We start from the raw sequence: 14,152 nt of genomic DNA, 5'->3' as shown, positions 1-14,152 counted from the left end.
TGCTCCGAACAGTGTCTCTCCGTTGAAGGGGGTGCTAAGGATGTTGTTCTGCACCTCCGGTTTGAATCCCGAGATTCTCAGCCATGCATGTCTTCTCTCGGTGACCCCTATGGCCATGAGTCTTGCCAAAGTGTCTGCCCCGTCCAACGCCGTCTTTATACAAGAGTTGGCGATGTTTTTTCCTTCATCCACCAGGTGGGAGGCTCTTTGGCGGTATTCTTCGGGGAGATGCTTTACTAGCTCCCCCATCTCGTCCCAGTGCTGGTACTGGTGCCTATTGAGAAGTGCATTGGAATTCGCCATGCGCCAGTGCATTGCGGCATTCCTCTCGACCTTTCTTCCTGTGAGGTCTATCCTCCTGCTTTCTTTATCAGGTGGTGGCCCCGAAGTTGCTGGCACGTTGGCCCTTCTCCTGGCCGTGGAAGCTATGATGGAGTCGGCAGTGATACTACCCTTGATGTAAGGGGGGTCCAGAGAAGAGTGCTTATACTTCTTCTCCGTCCTGGGCGTGACCGAACGGCAAGTCGCTGGTTCCTTAAAGGCCTCTCTTCCCTGATTCATCACGCTTTGTAGCATGGGAAGGAATTGGCTCCTCGTCTGGATGGGGAGCAGGGTCTCGAGGAGGAAATCGGCTTTCGGCCTCTCCTCGTCCAGCTTCACTCCGAAGGCTGTCGCTGCGCTCCTGACCACCATATTGTACACCCCGATGTCGTCGGGTGGCGAAGGCCTCGAAGGGTAAGTGTCCACGGGCTCCTCGGGGTTTTCGGTGTCGAGATCCTGCCATTTGATGTCGTGGTTGGTTGATGGCGCCAAGCTGTAGAACGACTGCTGGTCTTCTTCCTCAGCCTCGCCTTCATAATAGGCCTCGTCTTCCTCTTCGAGATCTCTCGGCAGCCCCTCGTTGTCGAATTCGTCCTCGATTTCGACGACGTTCGTTAGTGGAGCCGTTGGAATCTTGTATTCCTTCATCTTGGCGTCGAACTCCTTCTTCCTCTGAAGGATGTTCTCCATTTCGGCCTCGAGCCGCCTCTTCTTCTTCTCCATCTCGGAGATGCTTTCGGCGTCGACCGCTGGCCTCTTCGCCGGGACTTGCGTCGACGTCGAACTGTCCTTCTGCGTCGAGCGCCCTGTTTCATGGGTTGTCTTCGACGATCCTTGCCTTTCGGCGTCTTTCGGCACCAGGGAGTCCTTTTCGAAGGATCCGCTCGGCCTCTTTTCCATGGTTCCCCCCTTAGCCGTCGAAGTTTTCGGCGCCGGGGCTCCCTTCGTGGACTTCGACTCAGATTTTCTCGAGTCACCCTTGGGTTTTCGAGGTATTTTCTGTTTTGAGCTCGACGATTCTCTTACCTCGTCTTCATTTTTCATGTCGGTCTCTACGACCGTGAAGTTTTCGGGTCCCTCGGCGACGTTGTCCTCATCGTCTGTGGAGAGGCCCAGATCGTAGAGCGACAGGGCCTTACCCTTGCCCTCCATGCTGGCGTTGGCTCTTCTCTGGCGTTCTCTCACCCGGAGCGTCTTCGGCGCGAAGGCTGAGCAGGCGTTGCAGTCCTTGCTCTGGTGGTCGACCGGTAGGCAGAGGTTGCAGACCGGATGCTGGTCCTTCTGCGCGAACTTGTGGTGGCAGTTAGGGCAGAACTTGAATGGTGTCTTGTCCATTGCGCTCAGGGCCTCTGAGTGCGCATTCTCCAAGGGCGTCGAAGAAAAAGGCGGAACACTTCCTTCTTCGCGCTCCTGATGAAATATATGTCTTTCCTGTGATATCTTCGTAGTTCTTTATCGACGAAACTCGCTTTTCTTTCTTCTTCCTTCGATTGTAATTCTGGAGCTTCCCGATGACGATCCAGACCCAACGGCGGAAAAAAGAATCTGAAGATGGCGCCCCAAAGGTGGGACTTCCGCAGGAAGCACGACGACGTCACGAGAGGTGCACCAAATGGTGGGACGTCGACGCCCACCTGGGCTACAAAAAAAAAAAAAAAAACAAAGAAAAGACTACGAATCCGGACCCAACCACAAGATCGCGGAATAATGCACAGCATAGTGAATCCAGAAAGATTCACGCTGCAAAACTGGCATTTACCCAGCTGCCTGGAAAAAAGCATTCTTGCTGCCTCTACTTAAGAAACCAGATGCGGATCCAGCTGAACACAAGAATATTAGGCCCATCTCCCTACTGCCAGCTCCAGCGAAAATTCTGGAGAAGGAAGTCCAGAAGCAACTTGCTGAATTCCTTGAATTGGACAACTGCTTTCATGATTTGCAATCGTGTTTTAGAACGGGGTACAGACTGGAGTCCGCACTTCTTGAAGTCTCTCAAACTGTGCGTGAATCTGTGGACCAGGGCACCTCAGCTTTGCTGGTGTTGCTGGACCTGTCCACGGCTTTCGACACAGTGGCTCAGCCTATTCTACTGGAGAGACTGAGGCAGGTGGGAGTGAGGTGTACTGCTCTGTCCTGGCTCCAGTCGTTCATGGAGAATCTCTAACAACAAGTATTCCTACGCCCTTATGTCCCCTCCCAGAAACCCCTTGTTTGCGGGATACCCCGGTGTTCAGCGCTGAGCCCACTACTTTTTAATGTATACATGGCCCTTTAGCGAGCCTGGTTGAGACATGGGGTGTGAGAGTAGTCTCCTAAGCTGATGACACTCAGCTGGTGTTCTCTTTCAAAGAACACTTTGAGGCTGCCTTTTTCAACTTTAAGCAATGCCTGAAAAACATCTTAGCCTGGATGATTTAGAATTGCTTAAAGCTTAATGCTGAGAAAACAGAGGTCTTATTCTTCACTCAGGCGGCACCACCACCTTCTAATTTGTGGTGGCCCTTGGAGCTGAACCCACCACCTAACCCGGTGGATTTGGCCAGAAATCTGGGGTTTAAATTTAACAACGACCTCTCTTTCGAGACCCAGGTGCGCCGTGTCTCCTCTATATGCTTCTGGAAGTTAAGAGCTTTGAGAAAATTCTTACACTTCCTGCCAGAGGACTGCAGGAAGACTACAGTCCATGCACTGATGACCTCCCAGCTGAACTATTCTAACTGTCTTTATCTAGGGCTGTCAGCTTATCTGGTCCTCAGGCTGCAGATAATTCAAAACGCCGTTGCCAGACTAATTAGGAACGTGCCGCTTCGCCATCACATTTCCCCACATTTGCAGCACCTCCTTTGTCTTCCTGTTATTAGGAGGATTGAGTTCAAGGTGCTCACTTTGGCCTACAGAGCCAACAGATATCAGGGCCCTGGTTATCTGAGGCAGAGATTGCAAATATATCAGCATGACCGGGCCCTGAGATCAAACCACCTGCAACTGCTTAGGGTTCCTCTCTTCCTTAAGGCCAGGATAGGTGACAGACTGTTCACGGTGAAAACTGCTAAACTCTGGAATGCTATGCCCCTTCACCTCCGCAAGATGGAGTCAGAACAGGACTTTAGGAAGGCACTAAAAACTTGGCTCTTTAACCTGCCTTAGATTGACCCACTTGTTACCCTCACTGCAAATCTGCAATCTAGCGGTGGGGCACCTCTGTTGAATTAGCCGTGCGCTCTACAAACAACATTTATTATTATTACTCCGGAATTCCGAATGGCCCTTGTTACAAATGGGGGTCTCTAGCTGGCAGAGGTAGGTACCTTTGTCCAAATAGGGACCCTTACTTCTAGTCAGGGTAAGGGGATATACACTTCAGATAACCCTTGATCACCCCCTTGGTAGCTTGACATGAGCAGACAAGCTTATCCCAAAGGGATTGTGTAAAGTATTTGTACCAACACTCACAGTAACACAGTGATAACACCACAAATGGACACCAGACCGGTTTAGAAGAAAAAAAAAAAGCTTCTTTATCTAAACTTTACAAGACCAAAATGACAAAAATCCAACATACAAGTATTAAGAAAAATGAATTTCAAAAGGTTTTAGCAACTGAGTCCATAGAAAACTATGGATGTGTGATTTCTTGCAAAGTACCTGTTGTTGCGACAAAATTCACCAAGCCAAACAGCCGCAGCAATGAGAAGCGTCGAAAAACAAAGAGATGCGTTGTTCCTGAGACCTTCGTGGATGCGATGCGACAGTTCCGCTGTACACAGGGGAGCAATGCATCGGGTCCAGTCAGTAGGGGGAAGCGATGCATCAATTCAGAGACGACTCCGATCCGCGGGTGATTCGTGGGGGAAGACTTGCCACACAGGGGCAATGCTTGGAAATCCGGGATGAGTCGGCGAACGATGCAGCAAGGCCCTGCATTGACCTTTTCAGCCGCGATCCCTCGATGCATTGATTCTTGCCGCGGTGACAAGCGCTGTGTTGGTTTCGGCAGCTGCGTGGCGATGCAGGAAGATTCTTCTCGCACCCCGGCGTTGTGTTGGAAAAACTGTCGCAAAGAGAGTAATGCATCGATTTCCTTGTCGTTTCCAGCTCCCAACAGCAGAAACAACCTCCAGAGGCCCAAGACTCACAGGCACCTCTTGGCAGGTCAGAACTCCCAGCAAGGAAGTTCAGGGGAGCTGGGGGTGAAGTCTTTGTGTTCCTGAGACTTCAAAACAGGAGGCAAGCTCTACTCAAGCCCTTGGAGACTTTCTTCAAGCAGGGGATACAACACACAGCAAAGTCCTTCTCCTTTCCTTGACAGAAAACAGTAGCTGCAGGCCAACCCCAGACACAGCAAGGGCAGTTCTTCCCCCTCAGTTTCTCCAGCTCTTCTCCTTAGCAAAGGTTCCTCTTGATTCTAGAACTAGTCTAAACTTCAGGGGTTTTAGGTCTAATACTTATACCCAAAATGTCTTTATCCTCTTTGTGCAAAGGTCTCAGAGCCCAGTCCATACCAGTTCTGTCCTCTCTGGTGCAGCTGCCCGGCAGAAGGTGGAGACAGCATTGTGTAAGGCAGACAGGCCCTATTCAGGTCCAAGGGAAATCCTCTCCCATATTCAGGTTTAAGGAAAATCCTCTCCCACCACTCTAAATGCAGACCGGGCCTACTTAGGTGCTAGTGAGAACTCCTCCCCCTACTCTGAATGCAGCCCAGGTCTATTCAGCCCAGCCCTGATTCATTCAGGAAAGGCAGGACACACATCAACCCCCCCCTGGTGGATGGCTCAGAGAATGCACCTCCCCAGCCCCTGTCACTCCAAAACCAGACAGTCAATACACAATTTAACAAACATTGGCATAGCCAATAGGTCTCGCCTTTGGGACCTTATTAGTATTTAATTATGTAGCACAATATCCTCACTGCAACAACATTAACTGTTGCATGGCTAAACACTTATAAGGTCCCAAAGGCGAGACCTATTGGCTATGCCAATGCTTTTTTTTGCTTACTGTGCCCCTCTAGACAGAGGCCCAACTACTGCAAATCAGTACTGACCCTGTTTCTCTTGGAAACAGTTCATCCTACCACTCAGCTCTGAAGCACACTGCTTTTGCAATTCACACATCCCAAGAATTTCACTGACTAAGCTCCGCCCCTGTGTTGCATGCTTTAGCAGGTCAAACCCAGACCTGTTGGCTTTGACAATGTTTTTCTTTTCCTGTTGTGTTGTTATACCTTGCATGCACAGTTGTTACCTATATTTACAAGGCTGTGTTACAGTCTGAGTAGATATAAATGCATAGTTGTCGTGATAACGTGGTGGCATCCAGTTACTTAGCATTTGGTGGCGCATGCTGCCTTCTGCACTCTCGGTGGAGCGGAATTAACATTCCTAGCAGATAAACATTCTAATGTGTTATTCATGTTTGTATGCCTTGAGAAGTGGAGCAACCAGGGCTGGTGTGCTTAAACAATAAACACATCTATAAACACCCCCTCACGGCATGCTTAACCTCATGGTCCCACCTTACAGCCTATAAAATGATCAGTTAAATCCATCATAGTACGATATCCACCGCTGACCAGGAAATGAACACATTGTTTCAAGGCCTGTGCACTCTAAAACAAGCCACTAAGCCAATGGTCAGCAATGGGCGGAACGCGTTCCCAGGGAAGCTTTTCGAGTGTCCCCTAGATGTTGTCACTAAACCAGACCTTTGGACCTGAACAGAACAGCTGCAGAGAAGTGCATGTGGGTGCACGCACTCACGCACAGCGGCCGACACGTGCACACGAGACATACTGGCGCGTGCACGCCCTCGCACGCTAGACTCAAAGATAAATAGACAGAGAAGTACACGTGCTTACACGCACTCACGCTCAGTCTCAAAGATATTTAGCTTAGTCTCAAAGGTGAACACACACAGAGATGTATACTCGTTTGTACTGTGCACGCACTCAAAGGTAAACACACACGGTGATGTAAGTATACTTGTGTGCACTGTGCACGCACTCAAAGGTAAGTACACACAGATGTATACTCGTGTGCACTGTGCACACACTCAGGTAAACACACACGGAGATGTATACTCGTGTGCACTGTGCACGCACTCATGTAAACACATGGATATGTAAGTATACTCCTGTACACACTGAGATGTATACTCATGTGCACTGTGCACGCACTCAAAGGTAAACACACGGAGGTGTATACTCCTGTGCAGTGTGCACATACTCGTATGAACAGTCTGAAATGTACACACACAGAGGAAGGGGAGTATACGTGCATGCACACACACACAGCCTCAAATGTAAACACAGATGCAGACAGGGGAGCGGGCACAGGAGCCACACACTCCATGCACGTACTGGGGCCGCACTGGTGAAGTCTTGAGAGGGGGGCACCTCAAGATGGAGAGTGTGGTGGCAGAGGGGGGCCCCCACCCTCCCATCCGTGCCCTTTCTCCAGCCGGATCAGGTCTTGTTGCTATGGCTCCTCTGAGAGGCCCTTCACTGCACTCTCAGTAACTCTGCTGCACCTCCTGTGGCAGACTCTGGGAGGGGTGCACCTAGCTTATCCCCCCGCTCCACCACGCTCCTGAAAGCCCCCCTCCGACCGACGCACATGTTCAGCAGATTCGTCTGGGTCTTGGGCTCTATGTGAATGTCCACCCTGCCCTCGTCTGTGTGTAGGGGGTGAGGGTGCATGTGTTTGTGTGGGTAGGTGCGCACGTGTGTGTGCTTTAGAGGCCCTAATCACATGTGAGTATATATATTTGAATGAGTGTGTGCATGGAAGTATAAGTGCATGTTTCCTGCCACATGCGTCAGTGTTTGCTTGTGTGTGTGCTTGCACGAGTGTGTGTGTGTGCGCACTTGTTAGCTTGCTTGCACGAGTGTGTGTCTTTTCTTGCATGAGTGTGTGTGTGCGCCTGTCTGTGTGTGCATAGATACATGTGTTGGTTTCCTTCTGCATGTGTCAATGTTCGCTTGTGTGTTTACTTGCACAAGTATGTGTGTGCATGTGTGTGTTAAATGTGCTTACATCACAAGTGCAAATTCACCACGTTACACCCATTCCTGGGAGCAGCCCTCTTCCCAGAGGTCCCCGCGGTGTAGTATTTATATCACCCACAGCCAGGTGTCCGTAAATTCCTCGATCTGATGTTCAGACCGTGCTGCTCAGTGCCCACCTCCCACAGCAGACATCCTAGCAGACACACATCACTGAGACGCATCAGAAGCTCTCGCCACGTGCTCTGTGTGTCTGGGTGTCTCTATCAGTCATCAGCTCTCTGGGCTGTGGTTGTTTATATAGGGGTGGCATCTTTATGTGTGGCAAGGGGGAGGCGAGCTTGTATCAGTGGTAGGGCAATCATTATATAAATAAACAAGGTTGGTATCGTACATGAGAACTGCAGTAGTAAGGCTTGCACAGTGGGGACGCAGATGGCATGCTGTAAATCCACCCTTCTCTGCCACCACCAACCTTTTGCCCTCAAAGCCCTTACAAGCCTTTTTTGTCATTTTCCTTCTTTTTAGATCTCGCCTCACCTGCTACGACATGTAACACAGTTGGCACATTAGACAGCTGTCACTCGTAAGTTTAAAAAGTCACTTTATAGTGCAGTATGAGCATGGTCCCCTATAAACGCAATAAATGTTTATATTTACACATCTCACTCACCGCATGTACAGGTGACCTATTTATGCTAAGGTGTTTCCTCCATGTTTCCTCCATGTGTGCCTAGGAGTTAACGTGTAAAGGCAGCGGATGTGAAACGAGTGGTGCGCGCGCCACACCGAGACATATGTTTCCTATTATCACGCTCGCCTCTGTGCACGATAATTGCAAACAGATGTCGGGCCTGCAGGTAACCAACACCAATAGGCCATGGGCGGAGCAGTGCGCCCGCCTTCGGCCAATTGCATGCAATCTTTGTTAAAAAGACGCACACAAAGGCCAATAGCGTGGGCCAAAACAAAAAGCACAAAAACGAGTGTGTGCGATTCTTAGATAAGTTTTCGAAAGCCCCTACATGAAGTCTTCGCCAAAACATGTGCATGCACGCTGTTACAGGCTCGACCTAAATACCATCTTTAGTAAAAGATGTGTTATTAAATTCTAAGTTCAGAGAGCCTAAACTTTATTTTTCCATCTTATACTATGGGAAGATATGCTTGTAAAATGTTACAGAGCATTCCCCATTCTGTCCTATGGGGCAAGATAGCCTATCAATAGTGAAAAACAAAATTGGCAGTATTTCACTATCAGGACATGTTGTACACATCAGTACATGTCCTACCTTTCACATACACTGCATCCTGCGCAGGGGGGTACCTTGGGCCTACCATAAGAGTGTCCTATATGTAGGAAAAGGGAAGGTTAGGGCCTGACAAGTGGGTGCACTTGCCAAGTCGACATGGCACTTCGCAAACTGCACACAAGCCATGCAGTAGCAGGCCTGAGACATCTTTTTAGGGCAACTCATGTGGGTGGCACAATCAGTGCTGCATGCCCACTAGTATTTGATTTACCAGCCCTGGCACACCCAGAGCACTTTACTAGGGACTGACCAGTAAATCAAAATATGCCAATCAGGGAGAACCAATCATAATACTTTACAAAGAGAGTGTATGCACTTTTGCACTGATAAGCAGTGGTAAGGTGCCCAGAGTCCTAAAAACAACAACAGGTCAGGAAAAAATAGGAGGAAGAAGCAAAAAGTTTGGGGATAACCCTGCAAAAAGGACCCTGTCCAACAGCCCTCAAGACCTGGCTGTTCGAATAAGCCTACAGGACCTGCAAGCGCCTGGATAACCTATTGGGCGATTAGCCGTGCTTTATAAATCCTACTCGACTGAAGCCTTGTAACAACAAAGCAACCAACAGCAGACCAAGGTCAAGCACTTAAGTTCAATTATTTATTTATTTATTTTTTTTTTTTTTTTTTTGCCGATATTCAACACGGAAAGCAGTGACAGTGACACTTGTCTAAATACAGATAATTCTTGGGATAATTCCCGCATACTCAGGACTACCTAATAATCGAAGTGTCCTTACATTGGATGTTTCTTTTACACCTACTAAGGTCTCAATTGCGGGTTTTGGTTGTACGTAAGAACCCTTTGGAATATAAGGATCTACATCACATGGCTTGAGGGGTTCTTCCCACAAATATCATTTGAAATTATATTGCCCTGACGAAGTTCCCAAGGCACAAGGGAACGAAACGCGTTGGCTGTGTGCCGTTTCTGTGTCAATCATCTTCGAATAAAAAGAAAACGAAAAAAAGACTTCTGAACTACAAGTGTCTGTTTACTACAACTACTGATGAAGTGCACCTTCCCTCTTTTTTCTTATCGACTGAAGCCTTGATCACTGTGGAATTAACAGTTAGCCTTTCATAAACAAGTAAAGCGAAGCAACCAGTTTTTTTATAGCGTCTATCCAAGTATCAATGTCTTCAGGATGGTGAAACACTGATCTATCAATTGTCCCTTCTGTCCATTCAAGGACTGAGGATTTGTTTTTGTATACTTCCCACTGTGGCTCTTCGGTCACCAAATGGGCCCATACAGTTCAGTAGTAATATGTTTGTTATCCTTGTTACTCAATCAGACTCCCGCCCTACTCCTGAACCCAAGGACATCATCTGCAGCACCTCACAAGGATCCTCGGTTAGCCCCCCTTCTCCTACACTTACATGACACCCGAGCCAACATTGTCAGTTCACACGGGCTGAAGGTCATCTACACCGACTAGACCCACCTCACTAAACCCAGAGACAACTTTCATAGGTGCACGGCCAACATCACCGACTGGAGGAAGCACAACTGCCTAAAACTGAACATCGACAAGACAGAAGTCCTCATCTTCAGTAACCACGCATCTCCTTGAAGCAACACATTGTGGTCAGCAGAACCTGGCTTCTTCCCCTTCCCTACTGACCATGCCCGTGACTCCAGCATTGTCCTGGACAACAAGCTCTCTATGAAAGAGCAAATCAACATGATCTCTGCCATCTGTTTCCTCACAATGCGCATGCGCCGCAAGATCTTTAGATGGCTCCCCGCCAAATACCTGCATTCCGCCACCCTCTTCCTAGCTTAAACTCCTAGAGTCTAAGGCACAAGGAACGGAGGTCGCTCTTACACTCACCTGGCTGCAAAGACCTGGAATGAACTCCCCCCTGCACCCAAGATCTGCCTCATCACTGAATCTGGAAAGGACTCAAGACCTAGCTGTTCAACTGATCGGCCCCTCCGGACAACAACTCCTCACCCAGCGCCTTGAGAACCTCACTGATGATTTGCCACGCTTAATACCCATTGATTGATTGAGTCTGTAGATTCATATAGATTTTTCTCAGTGGGGATTTTCTGATGCAGATTTAACTGTCCCTTGCCAATAAATGCCTTGCTAAATTCAATGAGGGCTTCAGGGTTGACATTTGATGCAGAGCTAGCTCTCCATTTATGAATGCATGGTCACATTCAACACATTTATAGACTTTCTCTCCTGTGTGAACATTCTGATATACTACATTTTGTAATCAATACCTTGTCATATTCCATTCATTGATAAGGTTTCTCCCTAGTGTGGATTTGTTTATGCTCCATTAGCTTATTCTTCCTGTGGAAGACTTTATTAAACTCTGTACATACATTGGATTTCCTGCCATGTAGATTTTCAGATGTTGCTTCAGTTTTCCCTTTATTATGAATGCTTTGTGGTATTCAGAACATACATATGTTTTCTCCCCTGTGTGAACTTCCTGATCTTGTATTACATTTTGTTTTGTAATAGATCCCTTGTTACATTCTATAAATTCATGTGGTTTCTCCCCAGTGTGGATGCTGATATTCCTTTAATTCTCCCTTTATAATAAGTACCTTTTCACGTGCGGTGCAGTTGAATGGTCACCCTCCATTTGGAATAAATGCTATGTCACATGTTGTACAATTATATGGTTTCTTTCATGTGTGAACATTCTGATGCATTTTTAAACTTTGCTTTGTAATAACTGCTAAGTCACATTCAGTACAGCCATATCGTTTCTCACCAGTGTGGAATTTCTGATGTAGTATTTATCTTTGCCTAGTAATAAATGTTTTGTTGCATTATGCACATTCATAGGGTTTCTCTCCTACATGGACTATCTGATGTTGCATAAGATGCTACTTTCTAATAAATGCTTTCTCACATTTAGTCCAGTTGAATCGTCTCTCTCCGGTGGAGATCTTCTATTGTTGCTTCAGCTCTCCATTGATTAAAAAGGATTAGTCACATTCTGTACATTGATATGGTTTCTCCCCAGTTTGGACATTTTGATGTCGCTTCAACTGTCGATTTGTTATAAATGCTTTGCCACATTCTGTGCATTGATATGGTTTCTCCCCAGTGTGGACTTTCTGATGTTGTTGTAGGTCTCTATTATTTATAAATGCTTTGTCACATTCTGTACATTTATATGGTTTCTCCCCCGTGTGGATTTTGTGGTGTCGTTTTAGACCTTTACTTCTTTTAAATGATTTGTCACATTCTGTACATATATATGGTTTCTCCCCAGTGTGGATTTGCTGATGTTGTTGTAGCTCTCCATTAGTTATAAATGCTTTGTCACATTCTGTACATTTATATGGTTTCTCCCCAGTGTGGATTTTCTGATGTCGCTTTAGCGCTCCATTTGTCACAAATGCTTTGTCACATTCTGTACATTGGTATGGTTTCTCCCCAGTGTGGAATTTCAGATGTTGTTTTAGGTGTCCAATTGTTATAAATGCTTTGTCACATTCTGTACATTTATATGGTTTCTCCCCAGTGTGGAATTTCAGATGTTGTCTTAGCTGTCCAATTGTTATAAATGCTTTGTCACATTCTGTACATTTATATGGTTTCTCCCCAGTGTGGAATTGCAGATGTTGTTTTAGCTGTCCAATTGTTATAAATGCTTTGTCACATTCTGTACATTTATTTGGTTTCTCCCCAGTGTGGAATTTCTGATGTTCCATGAGATGTGACTTTGTAATAAATGCTCTGTCACACTCTGTACATTGATATGGTTTCTCCCCAGTGTGGATTTTTTGATGTCGCTTTAGCTCTCCATTTGTTTTAAATGATTTGTCACATTCAGTACATTTATATGGTTTCTCCCCAGTGTGGATTTTGTGATGTCGCTTTAGATGTAAAATTGTTATAAATGCTTTTTCACATTCTGTACATTGATATGCTTTCTCCCCAGTGTGGATTTTCTGATGTCGCTTTAGCTCTCCATTTGTTTTAAATGATTTGTCACATTCTGTACATTTATATGGTTTCTCCCCAGTGTGGATTTTCTCATGTTGCTTTAGCTCTCCATTTGTTTTAAATGATTTGTCACATTCTGTACATTGATATGGTTTCTCCCCAGTGTGGATTTTCTGATGGTGCTTTAGCCCTCCATTTGTTTTAAATGATTTGTCACATTCTGTACATTTATATGGTTTCTCCCCAGTGTAGATTTTCTGATGTCGCTTTAGCTCTCCAAGTGTTATAAATGTCTTATCACATTCTGTACATTTATATGGTTTCTCCCCCGTGTGGATTTTGTGGTGTCGTTTAAGACCTTTACTTGTTTTGAATGATTTGTCACATTCTGTACATATATATGGTTTCTCTCCAGTGTGGATTTTCTGATGTTGTTGTAGGTCTCCATTAGTTATAAATGCTTTGTCACATTCTGTACATTTATATGGTTTCTCCCCGGTGTGGAATTTCTGATGTTGCTTTAGGTCTCCATTTGTTACAAATGCTTTGCCACATTCTGTACATTTATATGGTTTCTCCCCAGTTTGGACCTTTTGATGTCGCTTCAACTGTCGATTTGTTATAAATGCTTTGCCACATTCTGTACATGTATATGGTTTCTCCTCTATGTGGACACTCTGATGCTGCATTAGGTCTTTAATTGCAAAGAAACTTTTCCACAGTCAGTCCATCAATATGGTTCTTCTCCAGTATGATATTCTGATGTTGTACTTGCTTTCTCTCCCTAATAAATGTGTTGTCACTTTCTATATATTCATACGGTTTCTCTTCTGTGTGTTCTTTCTGATCCAGGTTAGCTCTTTCTTCCTAGTGAGAACCTTATCAGACTTGTTTCAGTATGTCAGTGTGTTATTTTGTCAATGTATATCAGGTGATCCCTAAGAGCCAAGTACAGACCACACTGGGCAGTTTGGATTTTCTGCTGTAGAAAAAGACTTTGGCGAGGCATTAGCCTTCAAGGGAAGAAATTTCGAGGTGTACTGTTTTTACATCACTTCCTACACAAGTGATGTTTAATGCCTTCACCTTTTTTGTTCATTACTGCATTTATTTCACCTGTTGGAAAATTTAAAAAAAAAAAAACAACACTGGATAAGCCTAAATGGTGGGTCCATCACGAAAATCTATTGGCATTTAATGAGACATTTAATTGACCACATAGACAAGTGTGCTGAAGAAATTCTAGATTACATTTTCAATGTAAAGATGCAATAGGCAGAGCAAGGGCATACGATCCTTCCTTGACACCCTCCTATCGCGGAGTGTGGACTCAAGGATGAACCAAGACTCCAGCTGAGTCTTTTGTGTAGCACCACAGTTCTTCTGACAGCGGTTCTGTGTAGATCCATAACAGTCGGATTTGATGGGGCTAGAGACTCAGCACTTACGTCCAAATGGGCCTTTGATATGAGGGGAACTTCAAAGAGTGGTTTTGAAGTGCACCAGTATCTCTTTCAATCCCAGCACTCACTCCAGACTACCAAAGGAAGTTATCATTCCTTTGTATGTGGTCAGTCTACTACCCTGTGAAG

The 14,152-nt window shown here is 46.0% G+C and overlaps 1 pseudogene; it reads right to left on the bottom strand.

Annotated features, from left to right (window-relative positions):
- LOC146822484 (uncharacterized) overlaps nt 1-13,255 on the bottom strand; it is a 38,333-nt pseudogene extending 25,078 nt beyond the window's left edge.
- Between the last annotated feature and the right edge of the window lie 897 nt (nt 13,256-14,152).

This window comes from Triturus cristatus, chromosome 6, assembly GCF_964204655.1.
Source record: "Triturus cristatus chromosome 6, aTriCri1.1, whole genome shotgun sequence".
Classification (NCBI taxonomy): Eukaryota; Metazoa; Chordata; class Amphibia; order Caudata; family Salamandridae; genus Triturus; species Triturus cristatus.
Note: the sequence above shows the minus strand (reverse complement) of the source record. Positions and strands in the feature narration are given on the sequence as shown.